This window comes from Arachis ipaensis, chromosome B3 (genome assembly GCF_059453495.1).
Source record: "Arachis ipaensis isolate K30076 ecotype BB chromosome B3, ASM5945349v1, whole genome shotgun sequence".
In the NCBI taxonomy this organism is placed as follows: domain Eukaryota; kingdom Viridiplantae; phylum Streptophyta; class Magnoliopsida; order Fabales; family Fabaceae; genus Arachis; species Arachis ipaensis.
In genome coordinates, this window is record NC_142438.1 from 124,092,406 (window position 1) to 124,106,477 (window position 14,072).

The 14,072-nt window shown below is 38.5% G+C and overlaps 1 non-coding gene across 1 annotated transcript; it reads left to right on the top strand.

Moving 5' to 3' along the window:
* The first annotated feature begins 1,891 nt into the window (after positions 1-1,891).
* LOC148572342 (small nucleolar RNA R71) lies at positions 1,892-1,999 on the top strand. The gene has a single exon (XR_015908054.1). It is a non-coding gene; the product is annotated as a small nucleolar RNA R71 (small nucleolar RNA).
* Positions 2,000-14,072: the final 12,073 nt, after the last annotated feature.

The following is a 14,072-nucleotide window of genomic DNA, read 5'->3' on the forward strand; positions in this document are numbered from 1 at the left end:
ACAGATGCTCCTCCAGGGTGTGATTTTTCTTCTGCTGTTTTTGATTCCGTTTTCAATTTTTATATTTATTTTGTGACTTCACATGATCATGAACCTATAAAGACATATAACTAAGAAAAATATAGTTAGATAAATAAAAATTGGGTTGCCTCCCAACAAGCGCTTCTTTAATGTCAATAGCTTGACAGTGGGCTCTCATGGAGCCTCACAGATGTTCAGAGCATTGTTGAGACTCTCCAACACCAAACTTAGAGTTTGGATATGAGAGTTCAACACCAAACTTAGAGTTTGGTTGTGGCCTCCCAACACCAAACTTAGAGTTTGACTGTGGGGGCTTTGGTTGACTCTGCTTTGAGAGAAGCTTTTCATGCTTCCTCTCCATGGTTGCAGAGAGAGATCCTTGAGTTTTAAACACAAGGGAGTCCTCATTCATTTGGAGGACTAATTCTCCTCTGTCAACATCAATCACAGCTCTTGCTGTGGCCAGGAAAGGTCTTCCTAGGATAATAGATTCATCCTCTTCCTTTCCAGTATCCAGGACTATGAAATCAGCAGGGATGTAAAGGCCCTCAACCTTTACTAACACGTCCTCTACTTGTCCATAAGCCTATTTTCTTGAATTGTCTGCCATCTCTAATGAGATTTTAGCAGCTTGCACCCCATAGATTCCCAGTTTCTCTATTACAGAGAGGGGCATGAGGTTTATTCCTGAACCAAGGTCACACAGAGCTTTAAAGATCATGGTGCCTATGGTATAGGGTATTATGAACTTTCCAGGATCCTGTCTCTTCTGAGGCAATGTCAGTTGATCCAGATCACTTAGTTCATTGATGAATAAGGGAGGTTCAACTTCCCAAGTATCAATGCCAAATAATTTGGCATTCAGCTTCATGATTGCACCAAGAAACTTGGTAGTTTGCTCTTCAGTAACATCCTCATTCTCTTCAGAAGAGGAATACTCATCAGAGCTCATGAAGGGCATAAGGAGGTTCAATGGAATCTCTATGGTCTCTAGATGAGCCTCAGAGTCCTTTGGTTCCTCAGAGGGAAGCTCCTTATTGACCACTGGACGTCCCAGGAGGTCTTCCTCCTTGGGATTCACGTCCTCTCCTTCCCTTACAGGTTCGGCCATGGTGCTTATGTCAATGGCCTTGCACTTTCCTTTTGGATTCTCTTCTGTATTGCTTGGGAGAGTACTAGGAGGGATTTCAGTGATCCTTTTACTCAGCTGGCCCACTTGTGCTTCCAGATTTCTAATGGAAGACCTTGTTTCATTCATGAAACTTACAGTGGCCTTAGATAGATCAGAGACTAAGTTTGTTAAATTAGAAGTATTTTGTTCAGAGTTCTCTGTCTGTTGCTGAGTGGATGATGGAAAAGGTTTATTATTGTTAAACCTGTTTCTTCCACCATTATTAAAGCCTTGTTGAGGCTTTTGATCCTTCCATGAGAAATTTGGATGATTTCTCCATGATGAGTTATAGGTGTTTCCATAAGGTTCACCTAAGTAATTCACCTCTGCTATTACAGGGTTCTCAGGATCATAAGCTTCTTCTTCATAAGAAGCCTCTTGAGTACTGTTGGATGCAGCTTGCATTCCATGCAGACTCTGAGAGATCATATTGACTTGCTGAGTCAATATTTTATTCTGAGCCAATATGGCATTCAGAGTATCAACTTCAAGAACTCCCTTCTTCATAGGCGTCCCATTATTCACAGGATTCCTCTCAGAAGTGTACATGAACTGGTTATTAGCAACCATGTCAATGAGTTCTTGAGCTTCTGCAGGCGTTTTCTTTAGGTGAATGGATCCACCTGCAGAAGTGTCCAGTGACATCTTTGATAGCTCAGATAAACCATCATAGAATATATCCAGGATGGTCCATTCTGAAAGCATGTCAGAAGGACACTTTTTGGTCAACTGTTTGTATCTTTCCCAAGCTTCATAGAGGGATTCACCTTCTTTTTGTTTGAAAGTTTGAACATCCACTCTAAGCTTGCTCAGCTTTTGAGGAGGAAAGAACTTGGCTAAGAAAGCCGTGACCAGCTTATCCCAAGAGTTCAGGCTGTCTCTGGGTTGAGAGTCCAACTAGATTCTAGCTCTGTCTCTTACAGCAAAAGGGAAAAGCATGAGCCTGTAGACTTCAGGATCTACTCCATTAGTCTTAACAGTATCACATATCTGCAAGAATTCAGTTAAGAACTGAAAAGGATCTTCAGATGGAAGTCTATGAACCTTGCAGTTCTGCTGCATCAGAGAAACTAATTGAGGTTTCAGCTCAAAGTTGTTTGCTCCAATGGCAGGAATGGAGATGCTTCTTCCATGTAAATTGGAATTAGGTGCAGTAAAGTCACCAAGCATTCTCCTTGCATTATTATTATTTTCGGCTGCCATCTCCTCTTCCTGTTCGAAAATTTCTGAAAGGTTATCTCTGGATTGTTGTATTTTAGCTTCTCTTAGTTTCCTTTTTAGGGTCCTTTCAGGTTCTGGATCTGCTTCCACAAGAGTGTTCTTATCCTTGCTCCTGCTCATATGACAAAGAAGAAGGCACAGAAAAATAATAATAATAGAGATCCTTTATACCACAGTATAGGGATCCCTTTGTGCGTAGGAGAAAAGAGGGGGAGATAAAGAATGTAATGTAATGGAAGAAACACAACTGTGAGGATGGTTGAGATGTGAGATGAGATGTTAGTAAATGAATGAATAAATAGAATAAGATGGGAGAGGGAGAATTTTCGAAAAATATTTTTGCAAAAGAGTTAGTGATTTTCGAAAATGGTTTTTGAAAAGTGTTAGTAATTTTCGAAAAATTTTGAAATCAAAAATAAAAATAATTAGTTAATTAAAAAGAAATTTTTGAAAAAGGGGGAAGATATTTTCGAAAATTAGAGAGAGAGTTAGTTAGGTAGTTTTGAAAAAGATAAGAAACAAACAAAATGTTAGTTAGTTAGTTGAAACAAATTTTGAAAAGATAAGAAGTTAGGAAGTTAGAAAAGATATTTTGAAATCAAATTTTTGAAAAAGATAAGATAAGAAGATATTTTTGAAAAGATATGATTGAAATTAGTTTTGAAAAAGATTTGATTTTTAAAATCACAATTAATGACTTGATTCACAAGAAATCACAAGATATGATTCTAGAACTTAAAGTTTGAATCTTTCTTAACAAGCAAGTAACAAACTTGAAATTTTTGAATCAAAACATTAATTGTTGATGTTATTTTCGAAAATATGATGTAAAATTAAGAAAAAGATTTTTGAAAAATATTTTTTTGGATTTTTCGAAAATAACTGAGAAATTTGAAAAAGATTTGATTTTTGAAAAAGATTTTGAAAAAGATAAGATTTTCAAATTGAAAATTTGATTTGACTCATAAGAAACAACTTGATTTTAAAAATTTTTGAAAAAGTCAACCCAAATTTTCGAATTTGATGAGAGAAAAAGGGAAAGATATTTTTTTGATTTTTGAATTTTTATGATGAGAGAGAAAAACAAGTAAAATAATGCAATGCATGAAATTTTTAGATCAAAACAATGAATGTATGCAAGAATGATATGAATGTCAAGATGAACACCAAGAACACCGTGAATATCATGATGAACATCAAGAACATATTTTTGAAAAATTTTATATGCAAAGAAAACATGCAAGACACCAAACTTAGAAATCTTTCATGTTTAGACTCTAATAAACGAAAGATGCACATGTAAAACAAGAAAAGACACAAAACAAGAAAACATCAAGATCAAACAAGAAGACTGACCAAGAACAACTTGAAGATCATGAAGAACACTATGAATGCATGAATTTTCGAAAAATGCAAGATGAATATGCAAGTGACACCAAACTTATGATATGACTCAAGACTCAAACAAGAAACACAAAAATATTTTTTATTTTTATGATTTTCTAAATTTTTTTTTTGTTTTTTTTTTAAAAAATTATTTGAAAAACAAAGATAAGGATTTCAAAATCTTTAATATGAATTCCAGGAATCTTGTCATGTTAGTCTTAAAGCTCCAATCAAAGGGTCAGGCATGGCTTAATAGCCAGCCAAGCTTTAATAAAAATATGAGTGTAATTCAGACATGACAAGCCTGACATACCCTATCCAGAAGGATTGGGCATGACTCCACTGAAGTGATTAGCCAATCCCAAAGCAGTTTGGGTATGGCTTTACAGCCAGATAGGCTTCAACATGCTTCATGAAACACTAGAATTCATTCTTTAAAAATTTTGAATAAAATTTTTGAAAACATTTTTATTATTTTTATTTTTTTTTCGAAAACAAAAGAAAAAAAAAATTTTTTTGAAAGATTTTTGAAAAATTTTTGAAAATAAAAAAAAAAAGAAAATTACCTAATCTGAGCAACAGGATGAACCGTCAGTTGTCCATACTCGAACAATCCCCGGCAACGGCGCCAAAAACTTGGTGCACGAAATTGTGATGTCCAGGCTCGAACAATCCCTGGCAACGTGAGCAACTTGGTACGCATAATCGTGATTACACTTTAATTATGTAAAATTCATGGCTCTTTCTTCCCCTGGCAATGGCGCCAAGAACATGGTGCCAATACCATGGTTCACAACTTCGATACAACTAACCAGCAAGTGCACTGGGTCGTCCAAGTAATACCTTACGTGAGTAAGGGTCGAATCCCACGGAGATTGTTGGTATGAAGCAAGTTATGGTCACCTTGCAAATCTCAGTCAGGCAGATATAAATTGATAATGATGTTTTCGAATAATAACTAATAGAATAGGGATAGAAATACTTATGTAATTCATTGGTGAGAATTTTAGATAAGCGAATGGAGATGCTTTCGTTCCTCTGAACCTCTGCTTTCCTGCTATCTTCATCCAATCAGTCTTACTCCTTTCCATGGCTGGCTTTATGCAAGGGCATCACCGTTGTCAGTGGCTACATCCCCTCCTCTCAGTGAAAAATATGCTCACATGCTCTGTCACAGCACGGCTAATCATCTGTCAGTTCTCGATCATGCTGGAATAGGATTCACCCTCCTTTTGCGTCTGTCACAACGCCCAGCACTCGCGAGTTTGAAGCTCGTCACAGTCATTCAATCATTGAATCCTACTCGGAATACCACAGACAAGGTTTAGACTTTTCGGATTCTCTTGAATGCCGCCATCATTCTAGCTTACGCCACGAAGATTCTGGTTAGGAGATCTAAGAGATATTCATTCTAGCTTATTTCATATAGAACGGAAGTGTTTGTCAGGCACGTGTTCATAGGGGAGAATGGTGATGAGCGTCACACATAATCATCACCTTCATCACGTTCTTTGGTAAGAATGGATATCTTAGAAGCGAAATAAGATGAATTGAATAGAAAACAGTAGTACTTTGCATTAATCTTTGAGGAACAGCAGAGCTCCACACCTTAATCTATGGAGTGTAGAAACTCTACCGTTGAAAATACATAAGTGAAAGGTCCAAGTATGGCTGAGATGGCCAGCCCCCTAAAACGTGATCAATAGTCTCCTAAGATGAACAATGGATTAAAACTGAGACCAAAGATGCCTAATACAATAGTAAAAGGTCCTATTTATAATAAACTAGTCACTAGGGTTTACATGAGTAAGTAATTGATGTATAAATCCACTTCCGGGGCCCACTTGGTGTGTGTTTAGGCTGAGCTTTAGCTTTCCACGTGCAGAGGCTATTTGTGGAGTTGAACGCCAGGTTTTGATCCATTTCTGGCGTTCAACTCTGGTTTTGGATCCTTTTCTGGCGCTGGATGCCAGATTTGGGCAGGAAGCTGGCCTTGAACGCCAGTTTACATCGTCTATTCTTGGCCAAAGTATGGACTATTATATATTGCTGAAAATCCCTGGATGTCTACTTTCCAACGCAATTGGAAGCGCGCCATTTCAAGTTCTGTAACTCTAGAAAATCCACTTTGAGTGCAGGGAGGTCAGAATCCAACAGCATCAGCAGTCCTTTTTCAACCTCTGAATCTGATTTCTGCTCAAGTCCCTCAATTTCAGCCAGAAAATACCTGAAATCACAGAAAAACACACAAACTCATGGTAAAGTCCAGAAATGTGAATTTAACATAAAAACTAATGAAAACATCCCTAAAAGTAACTAGATCCTACTAAAAACATACTAAAAACAATGTCAAAAAGCGTATAAATTATCCGCTCATCAAGGAGCTAGTATTGTTCTATTTTTTAGGTTGTTGACATTTGACAAATTTGCCAAGATATCTGGATAAACAAAATTGATAAGCTCATCTAACGGTGTTAAGATATCTTGCACTAAAATGTTCGAAGGAATTTCAACTATAGATTCTCTATTTGTTGAATCTCCTATTAACCCATCTCCTATTTTTAATAACCCATATGCAAAACCTCTTAATTCGGAATTCTTGGTTGAATTCTCTCCTTGCAACAATCTCATGTTCTTTGTCAACCAAAAAATTGTATAGTCATGCCACAAATAAGATGAACTGATAGATGATTGCACTATATCTTGCCTTAAACCCTTAAGAATAACAAGTAATATATGTCTAAAATCTCCACCCAATACAACTACTTTTCTTCAAATGATAAATTCTCATTGTACGATTCAGAAGGCCACAAAATATCTCTCAAGCATTTATCCAATGCCTCAAAACAATATTTACTTATCATTGGAGCTTCGTCCCATATTATTAATCTAGCTCTGTTAATCAAAGTTGCATGAGGTGTACCTTATCTGATGCTGCAAATTGAATCTTCACTAATGTTTAATGGAATTTTGAATCTTGAATGAGCAGTTCTTCCATTAGACAACAATAGAGATGCAATTCTGCTAGAAGCCACATTAAAAACAATACCACCCTTTGATCTAATAGAGCAAGAAACAATAGACCATAAAAAAGTTTTCCACAACCACCTTGTTCATATACAAAGAAAAAGCTGCCTTTGTTTCTCTAAACAGCATCCATAATCCTATTGTATGCAAGCTCCTATTCATCTGTCAATTTTTTCAAGTATTCATCAAGCTGAATTGAAAGGGCATGAACATCAAAATTTAATTCTTCCATTATAAATCTCTCTTCCATGCCTGAAACTAAGTCTTCTGAAGGAAATGGCATATCAGAAAAATCCTCAAGTGATCTCCCATTTATTTGAAGAAGCTCCTTAGTTTTACCAAGTGTTATATTTTTTATTTGATCTTTAGGTAACACCAAATCTATCAATTCTATTATAGATATATTAAAGCACCATATCAATTTTATTAATAGGAAATGGAAAAATGAATGAAAAGTAATTAAAATGTTACGAAATTAAGGTAACTAAATTCACACATTTAGATATATTTACCTTGATTGTTCATTCTTCTTCGTAGCTCATACAAAATATCATATGAAAAAAACTTCGATGTTTTATTCCACACAAACTCTGGCCGACTCATATTGTTTGATGTAAGTGGTGCACGAAATTGTGATCTCAGGCAACGGCGCCAAAAACTCTGTACGCACGTCTTAATAAATCGTTTTTCATTCACAACTTCGATACAACTAACCAGCAAGTGCACTGGGTCGTCCAAGTAATAAAACCTTACGTGAGTAAGGGTCGATCCCACGGAGATTGTTGGTACGAAGCAAACTATGGTCATCTTGTAAATCTCAGTCAGGCGGATAATAATTAATCATGGAGTTTTCGAAAAAAAAAATTAATAATTAGACGGAAAATAAAGATAGAAATACTTATGTATATCATTGGTGAGAATTTCAGATAAGTGTATGGAGATGCGTTCGTTCCTCTGAACTTCTGCTTTCCTGTTGTCTTCATCCAATCAGTCCTACTCCTTTCCATGGCTGGCTTTATATAAGGACATTACCATTGTCAATGGCTACTTTTCATCCTCTCTGGAAAATGGTCCGATGCGCTGTCACTGCATGGCTAATCATCTGGAGGCATCACCGTGGTCAATGGCTGCATCCTATCCTCTTGTGAAAATGGTCCAAATGCTCTGTCACAGCACGGCTAATCATCTGAGGTTCTCGATCATACTGGAATAGGATTCACCCTCCTTTTGCGTCTGTCACTACGCCCAGCACTCGCGAGTTTGAAGTTCGTCACAGTCATTCAATCCCAGAGTCCTACTCGGAATACCACAGACAAGGTTTAGACTTTCCAGACTCTCATGAATGCCGCCATCAATCTAGCTTATACCACGAAGATTCTGACTAAGAGATCCAAGAGATACTCATTCAATCTAAGGTGGAACGGAAGTGGTTGTCAGGCACGCGTTCGTAGGGAATGATGATGATTGTCACGTTCATCACATTCATGTTGAAGTGCGAATGAATATCTTAGAAGCGGAATAAGTTGAATTGAATAGAAAAATAGTAGTACTTTGCATTAATTCATGAGGAACAACAGAGCTCCACACTTTAATCTATAGAGTGTAGAAACTCTACCGTTGAAAATACATAAGTGAAAGGTTCAGACATGGCCGAAGGGCCAGCCCCCAAAACATGATCACAAGATCAAAAATACAATCCAGGATCTTCCAAAGATGTCAAATACAATAGTAAAAAGTCCTATTTATACTAAACTAGTTACTAGGGTTTACAAAAGTAAGTAATTGATGCATAAATCCACTTCCGGGGCCCACTTGGTGTGTGCTTGGGCTGAACTTGAAGTTTCCCCGTGGAGAGGTCATTCTTGGAGTTGAACGCCAGTTTGTAACATATTTCTGGCGTTCAACTCTGGCTTGTAACGTGTTTCTGGCGTTTAACTCCAGACAGCAGTGTAGAACTGGCGTTCAACGACCTTTTACGTCGTCTAAACTCAGTCAAAGTATAGACTATTATATATTGCCAAAAAGCCCTGGATGTCTACTTTCCAACGCAATTGGAAGCGCGTCATTTTGAGTTCTGTAGCTCCAGAAAATCTACTTTGAGTGCAGGGAGGTCAGAATCCAACAGCATCAGCAGTCCTTCTTCTACCTCTAAATCTGATTTTTGCTCAGATCCCTCAATTTCAGTCAGAAAATACCTGAAATCACAGAAAAACACACAAACTCATAGTAAAGTCCAGAAATGTGAATTTAACATAAAAACTAATAAAAACATCCCTAAAAGTAACTAGATTCTACTAAAAACATACTAAAAACAATGCCAAAAAGCGTATAAATTATCCGCTCATCACAACACCAAACTTAAATTGTTGCTTGTCCCCAAGCAACTAAAAATCAAATAGGATAAAAAGAATAGAATATACTATAAATTCCAAACTATCAATGAAACATAGCTTCAATCAGATGAGCGGGACTTGTAGCTTTTTGCCTCTTGAATAGTTTTGGCATCTCACTTTATCCATTGAGGTTCAGAATGATTGGCATCTATAGGAACTCAGAGTTCAGATAGTGTTATTGATTCTCCTAGTTCAGTATGTTGATTCTTGAACACAGCTATTTTATGAGTCTTGGCCGTGGCCCTAAGCACTTTGTTTTCCAGTATTACCACCGGATACATAAATGCCACAGACACATAATTGGGTAAACCTTTTCAGATTGTGACTCAGCTTTGCTAAAGTCCCCAATTAGAGGTGTCCAGGGTTCTTAAGCACACTCTTCTTTTGCTTTGGACCTTGACTTTAACCGCTCAGTCTCAAGTTTTCACTTGACACCTTCACGCCACAAGCACATGGTTAGGGACAGCTTTATTTAGCCGCTTAGGCCAGGATTTTATTCCTTTAGGCCCTCCTATCCACTGATGCTCAAAGCCTTGGGATCCTTTTTATTACCCTTGCCTTTTGGTTTTAAGGGTTATTGGCTTTTTGCTCTTGCCTCTTGGTTTTAAGAGCTTTTGGCTTTTTCTGCTTGCTTTTTCTCTTTTTTTTTTGCCTTTATTTTTTTTTCTTCTTTTTTTTCTGCAAGCTTTGTTCTTTGCTGCTTTTTCTTGCTTCAAGAATCATTTTTATGATTTTTCAGCTTATCAAATAACATGTCTCCTTGTCATCATTCTTTCAAGAGCCAACATATTTAACATTCATGAACAACAACTTCAAAAGACATATGCACTGTTCAAGCATTCATTCAGAAAACAAGAAGCATTGTCACCACATCAAAATAATTAAACTAAGTTCAAGGATAAATTCGAAACTCATGTACTTCTTGTTCTTTTGAATTAAAACATTTTTCATTTAAGAGAGGTGATGGATTCATAGGACATTCATAACTTTAAGACAAAGTTACTAAATACTAATGATCATGTAATGAGACACAAACATGTATAAGCACTTAACATAAAGAAAACGACAAACATAAAATTTAAGAGCAAGGAATGAGTCCACCTTAGTGATAGTGGGGTTTCCTTCTTGGGGAACCAATGATGTCCTTGAGCTCTTCTATGTCTCTTCCTTGTCTTTGTTGCTCCTCCCTCATTGCTTTTTGATCTTCTCTAATTTCATGAAGGACGATGGAGTGCACTTGATGTTCCACCCTTAATTGTCCCATGTTGGAACTTAATTCTCCTAGGGAGGTGTTGATTTTCTCCCAATAGTTTTGTGGAGGAAGATGCATTTGAGGCATCTCCGGGATCTCATGGTGATGAGCTTCATGCGTCTCTTGAGCTCCATGAATGGGCTCTCTTGCTTGCTCCATCCTTTTCTTAGTGATGGGCTTCTCTTCCTCAATGGGAATGTCTCCTTCTATGAAAGCTCCAACTGAGTAACATAGATGGCAAATAAGATGAGGAAAAGCTAGCCTTGCCATGGGGGAGGACTTTTCGGCTATTTTGTAGAGTTCAAGGGAGATGACTTCATGAACTTCTACTTCTTCACCAATCATGATGCTATGAATCATGATGGCCCGATCCACAGTAACTTCAGATCGGTTGCTCGTGGGGATGATGGAGCGTTGGATGAACTCCAACCATCCTCTAGCCACAGGCTTAAGGTCCAGTCTTCTAAGTTGAACCGGTTTGCCTTTTGAGTCAATCTTCCATTGAGCTCCTTCCACACATATGTCCATGAGGACTTGGTCCAAACTTTGATTAAAGTTGACCCTTCTAGTGTAGGGGCGTGCATCTCCTTGCATCATGGGCAAGTTAAACGCCAACCTCACGTTTTCCAGACTAAAATCTAAGTATTTCCCCCGAACCATGGTGAGATAATTCTTTGGGTTCGGGTTCTTACTTTGATCATGGTTCCTTGTGATCCATGCATTAGCATAGAACTCTTGAACCATTAAAACTCCGACTTGTTGGATGGGGTTTGTTAGAACTTCCCAACCTCTTCTATGGATCTCATGTCGGATCTCCGGATACTCATTTCTCTTGAGTTTGAAAGGGACCTCGGGGATCACCTTCTTTTTGGCCACAACATCATAGAAGTGGTCTTGATGAGCTTTGGAGATGAATCTTTCCATCTCCCATGACTCGGAGGTGGAAGCTTTTGTCTTTCCTTTCCCTTTTCTAGAGGATTCTCCGGTCTTGGGTGCCATCAATGGTAATGGAAAAACAAAAAGCTTATGCTTTTACCACACCAAACTTAGAATATTGCTCGCCCTCGAGTAAGAGAAGAAAGAATAGATGAAGAAGAAGAAGAAAATATGGAGGAGAGGAGGGAGAGGTGTATTCGGCCAAGAAGGGGAAGAGAGGGTTGTGTTGTGTGAAAATGAGGAAGAATGGAGGGCTATATATAGGGAAGGGAGGGTGGGTAAGGTTCGGCCATAAGGGTGGGTTTTGGGTGGGAAATTGATTTTGAATTTTGAAGGTAGGTGGAGTTTATGAGGTAGGTTTATGGGGAAGAGTGGATTGATGTGACTGGTGAGTGGTGATAGGGAAGAGAGATTGAGGTGATTGGTGAAGAGTTTTGGGGAAGAGTGTTTATTGGGAAGAGAGGATGAACATTGAGAAGAGGGAAGAGAGTGAGTGGTGGTAGGTGGGGATCCTGTGGGGTCCACAGGTGCTGAGATGATCCTGTGGGGTCCACAAATCCTGAGGTGTCAATGAATTGCATCCCTGCACCAATTAGGCATGTAAAAGGCCTTTGCATGCAATTCTAGTGTTTAAACACCGAACTGATGCTTGTTCTGGGCGTTCAACGCCCAGATGCAGCATGTTTCTGGCATTGAACACCAGTTCTATGCTTGTTTCTGGCGTTCAGCGCCAGCTCTTCTTCACTGCGTATTTCTGGCGTTCAACGCCAGTGAGATCCTCCTCCAGGGTGTGATTTTTCTTCTGCTGTTTTTGATTCCGTTTTCAATTTTTATATTTATTTTCTGACTCCACATGATCATGAACCTAATAAAACATGAAATAACAATAAAAATAAATTAGATAAAAATTGGGTTGCCTCCCAACAAGCGCTTCTTTAATGTCAATAGCTTGACAGTGGGCTCTCATGGAGCCTCACAGATGTTCAGAGCATTGTTGAGACTCCCCAACACCAAACTTAGAGTTTGGATATGGGAGTTCAACACCAAACTTAGAATTTGGTTGTGGCCTCCCAACACCAAACTTAGAGTTTGACTGTGGGGGCTCTGGTTGACTCTGCTTTGAGAGAAGCTTACTGTGCCTCTTTTCCATGTTTACAGAAGGATGACCTTGAGTTTTAAACTCAAGGGAGTCCTTATTCAATTGAAGGACTAATTCGCCTCTGTCAACATCAATCACAGCTCTTGCTGTGGCTAGGAAGGGTCTTCCAAGGATGATGGATTCATCCTCATCCTTCCCAGTATCTAGGACTATGAAATCAGCAGGGATGTAAAGGCCTTCAACCTTTACTAACACATCCTCTACTTGTCCATAAGCCTGTTTTCTGGAATTGTCTGTCATCTCTAATGAGATTTTAGCAGCTTGCACCCCAAAGATTCCCAGTTTCTCTATTACAGAGAGGGGCATGAGGTTTATCCCTGACCCAAGGTCACATAGAGCCTTCTCAAAGGTCATGGTGCCTATGGTACAAGGTATTAGGAACTTTCCAGGATCCTGTTTCTTCTGAGGTAGTCTCAGTTGATCCAATGTATTTAGTTCATTGGTGAACAGGGGAGGTTCATCTCCTCAGGTCTCATTACCAAATAAATTGGCATTCAGCTTCATGATTGCACCAAGGAACTTGGCAACTTGCTCTTCAGTAACATCTTCATTCTCTTCAGAAGAAGAATACTCATCAGAGCTCATGAAGGGCGTAATGAGGTTTAATGGAATCTCTATGGTCTCTAGATGAGCCTCAGATTCCTTTGGTTCCTCAGAGGGAAACTCCTTATTGATCACTGGACGTTCCAGGAGGTCTTCCTCCTTGGGATTCACGTCCTCCCCTTCCTCTTTGGATTCGGCCATGATGGTTATATCAATGGCCTTGCACTCTCCTTTTGGATTTTCTTCTGTATTGCTTGGGAGAGTACTAGGAGGGATTTCAGTGATCCTTTTACTCAGCTGGCCCACTTGTGCCTCCAAATTTCTAATGGAGGACCTTGTTTCATTCATGAAACTTACAGTGGCCTTAGATAGATCAGAGACTAAGTTTGCTAAATTAGAGGTATTTTGTTCAGAGTTCTCTGTCTATTGCTGAGTGGATGATGGAAAAGGTTTACTATTGTTAACCCTATTTCTTCCACCATTATTAAAGCCTTGTTGAGGCTTTTATTGATCCTTCCATGAGAGATTTGGGTGATTTCTCCATAATGAGTTATAGGTATTTCCATAAGGTTCACCTAAGTAATTTACCTCTGCTATTGCAGGGTTTTCAAGATCATAGGCCTCTTCTTCAGAAGGCGCCTCTTGAGTACTGTTGGATGCAGCTTGCATTCCATTCAGACTCTGAGAAATCATATTGACTTGTTGATTCAATATTTTGTTCTGAGCCAATATGGCATTCAGAGTATCAATTTCAAGAACTCCCTTCTTCTGAGGCGTCCCATTACTCACAGGATTCCTCTCAGAAGTGTACATGAACTGGTTATTAGCAACCATGTCAATGAGTTCTTGAGCTTCTGCAGGCATTTTCTTTAGGTGGATGGATCCACCTGCAGAAGTATCCAATGACATCTTAGCTAATTCAGACAGACCATCATAGAATATATCTAAGATGGTCCATTCTGA